Source organism: Salvia hispanica, chromosome 5 (assembly GCF_029641045.1).
Source record: "Salvia hispanica isolate PSC_SH4W2 chromosome 5, Shi_PSC_v1, whole genome shotgun sequence".
Lineage (NCBI taxonomy): Eukaryota > Viridiplantae > Streptophyta > Magnoliopsida > Lamiales > Lamiaceae > Salvia > Salvia hispanica.
In genome coordinates, this window is record NC_142696.1 from 11,126,864 (window position 1) to 11,130,899 (window position 4,036).

General features: G+C 39.0%; 1 pseudogene; it reads left to right on the forward strand.

The window, feature by feature from the left end:
- The first annotated feature begins 251 nt into the window (after window positions 1–251).
- LOC125189872 (uncharacterized) lies at window positions 252–737 on the forward strand (annotated as a pseudogene).
- Window positions 738–4,036: the final 3,299 nt, after the last annotated feature.

Here is a 4,036-nt window from a genome sequence, read left to right on the forward strand (position 1 = left end):
TACAAACTCTCGAGGATATGTTAAGAGCCGTGGTGCTCGACCGAGGCGGAAATTGGGAGACCGCACTCCCTTTGATCGAGTTCGCCTTCAAAAACAGCTTTCAAGCAACAATCGCCATGGCGCCATATGAAGCACTTTATGGGAAAAAGTGTAGATCTCCGCTCTACTGGGATGAAGTTGGCGAACGAAGAGCGCTTGGACTCGATGCAGTAGAAGAAATGGTCGAAATCGTTCGACAAATTCGTGCGCGAATGAAGGAAGCTCAGGATAGACAGAAGTCGTACGCCGACGTTCGACGGACGGAATTACAATTCCACGCTGGTGATAAAGTTTTCCTCAAGGTATCCCCGTCGAAACGGATAGCGCGTTTTGGAGTCAAGGGCAAACTGAAACCACGTTTTATCGGGCCGTACGAAATTCTAGAAGGAGTAGGACCCGTAGCTTATCGTTTAACGCTGCCGCCCAGCCTTGGGAACGTGCACAACGTTTTTCATGTGTCGCAGTTGCGAAAATACGTGTTCGATCCGAAGCATGTGATTCGTTACGAGGATATTGTTGTAAGCCCGGATCTGAGCTACGAGGAGCAACCCCAGATAATCTTAGATCGAAAGGTCCAAACCTAGAGAAATAAAACCACTGCCTTCGTGAAAATTCAATGGAGAAACCACGGGCCCGAGGAAGCCACGTGGGAGCTCGAGGATAAGATGATGGAACTATACCCGGAACTCTTTCCATAAAGGTACCAAATTTCGGGATGAAATTTCTTTTAAGTGTGGTAGGATGTAACATCCCGAATTTCCGAACCCTAATTTTAGAGCTCTAGAATTTATTTATTGATGACGTGGAAGATGTGAATTAATTGATGAGTGAATTTATTTCATGAGTTTATTTGACCGGGAAGTTTGAAAAGTCAAACTTACTGATTAATGATGTGGCATGTTATATATTAATGAGATTATGTGGTAAATTAATTATCTAAGGGTGAGTGAGGATATTAGAGAAAATTTCCATAAATACTTGTCACCCTAATTCTTGTAATTTTCGAACCCTAGACCCCCTTTGAAGAGAAATTCTATTCTCTTCCAGAATTAATTTAATCCTTGGAATATTTACCCAAATTAAAATCCAAGACCCAATTATTTCCTTATTTTAAAAGAGGAAAATAGAGCCCCTTATTTTTCCTAGGTGATTTTCGAAAATCACCCATGTAGGGAAGGAAGTATTATTTTACTTATTTAATTGATCCCTTATTTGATTTCCTTCCATACCTAGAATTTAAATATTCTACCAAATCTGTCCATACTTCAAGAGATCTTGCCTTAACTTATTCTAGACAATATTTAAAAATCCATGCCTTATTTAAAAAGGCATAGGGACGCCACTTTTGACTCCAAGGATGGAAGAATTCTTATTTTTATTTTGCTCCGTGATATTTTATTCTACTCCGTGAAATATACCAAAAACAAAACCATAGCTAATTAGAAGGCCTAATTTTCGAAAATTCCATGTTTACGCCTTAGAACTTATTTTTGTTAATTCTTCTCCCCTACTTCACAATATTTATTTATTTAATTGTGGAGAATAAGATCTTACCAAATATTCTATTCTAATTACCTAAAGATCTTGTTGAGCACTATAAATAAGAGAAAACCCCAACCCTAGACCCCAAATTTTCGGCCCCCACCTTTCCTCACTCTCTCAAATTTTCTTCTTCCACACACCAATATTTTGTCATCCTTTGAGAAGAATTTAGAGTTTGAACGCCAAGATTCTTGAAGAACCAAGTCTCTACTTTGTTTCTACCGATTGTTTTCTCTAAAAAGGTATTTTGCTTATGAGTTCTTCTTATTCTTCTTCTACTTCTTTTTTCTTCTTTCTAACCGATTAATCGGTCTTCTCGAACCCTCATGCATCTTGGTTGAGTAAAAGTGGGATAAAAGGGATGTGGGAATATGTTCTTGTGTGTGTGTGTGCCGTGTGTGTGCGTGTGGCGTGTGTATGTGTGTGTCGTGTATGTGTGTGTGTCGTTGTGTTGGGTAGTGTGTGTTTGATGGTTAAATATTCTTGTGAGGTAAACATGAACTTGATTAATTAGTAATGATAAGATAAATCGATGGGAAAAGGGAAAGGTAATAAGACATGCATGAGTAAGAGTAGTATTGAACCTAATTTGTGATATGTGCCTATGTGATTAAAAGGTGAAACTTTGGTTGCGAAGCTGGATAACGGAAAAGCAAAACTACTTGAAAACTAAGCAGTCGAGGTGGGCTTTACTCTTAAAACTCTCTTTTATTTTTGTCAAAAAATATTGATTGGTGTTATAAGGGTGGTTTAACTGTTATGCCATGCCTATGTCTGTTTTATTGTGATATTGTGCGCCTGATGCCTAGTTTGTGAGTTCGCTCCATTGGGCTAGGGCTATGGATATGTTTATACGAATTCGGGTCTGAGTATGGGCCGCAAGCCCTACTAGGCTGTGTACACGAGGGGATCGGGAGTCGTCCTTGATATTCGGTCGGTCTATGGAAAAATATATTTTGTGATACTCGTGATATTCTCTTATACCTGCTTAAAACTCGATTTCACTTGGTAAGGGTGGCATAACCTATAAAATGTTTTGGCAACGAGCTCACTGAGTATTTCAAAATACTCAGCCCTGCATGTGTTTTCCTTATGTGCAGGTTGAATGATGACGAGCGGTGGCGGGTGTTGAGCAGGATAAATAATTAATATGGAAATGTTGAACTTCAAGCGTAGTTGTGTCTTCATACATAGCTATTCTTTCTCTTGGTCGTTTTCCGCTGAATCTTGATACTCTTTAGAACTTCTTTTGGGATAATTGCACCTTAGCCTTTTCTTGTGGTTTTTATCTTGGATATTTTTATCGTACTCTTCAGATATTTTGATCGTCATTTATGATATCTTTCTTCCTTTAAACTTCTAGGTTAAGTTGTTGCATTAAATACTCTGATATTTCTTCCAATTCTTTTGGTCGGTACTCTTTAAGTGAAACCCTAGCCTATGTTTACTTCTTTAGAGTCGGTTTTGGGTAGCAGCCGCCGCATTTATTATACCCTAGGAGGGCGGGCTGTTACAGATATAGAAGATGAAGAAGCTGCCAGAACTGAAGCTACAGAAGCTTCAAGTCCAAACGGAAAAAGAATAAAAACTGAAGGGAAATCTAATCGGAAAACCACATCTGTGCATTGGAATAACTACGACAAAGTGATGGTTAAAGTAGGCCTCCTATTCAAAGAATGAAAGCAAAGTGCAAGCATTGTGGTACTTTGATTGTTGCAGATGCACGAGGCGGGACCAATGGTTTGAAGAACCATACAATTTATTGTTTGAAGAAGTTAGCTAAAGAAGAAGTCGGTAATGGTCAGACTATTTTGTCCTACACTGTGGATGGTGGCAGTAGAGCATTAACAACATGGAAATTTGATCAGAAGACAATCAGACTAGGACTGTGCAAGATGATCTTACTCGATGAACTTCCTTTTGTATTTGTTGAGCGGGAAGGTTTTCAAAGTTTCATGCAACTTGTTTGTCCACAGTTCCAAATACCTTCGAGACAAACGATACGAACGGATTGTGTGCAATTATTTCTTGAGGAGAAACAAAGTATGCTCAAGTTCTTTCAGAGAAAAGGCATGGGAAGAGTCTCGATCACAACAGACTGTTGGACTTCGTTGAATAACAACAACTTCATTTGTGTTACTGCACACTATATTGGGAAAGATTGGATTGCACACTATATTGGGAAAGATTGGATACTGCATAAGAAGATAATCAACTTTTCAAAGATTGACAGCCACAAGGGTCAAGACATTGGTGCTGCTGTAGTGAAATCATTGACGGAGTGAGGTTTGACGCATCTATTTTCTTGCACTTTGGATAATGCAGGACAAAATGATATCGCAATTGGTGTCATCCAGACTCACATGGAGAAGATGAATATAGACATTTTTGGTGGCAAGTATTTCCACATGCGTTGTGTAGCACATGGCTTGAATTTGATTGTAAAAGATGGTTT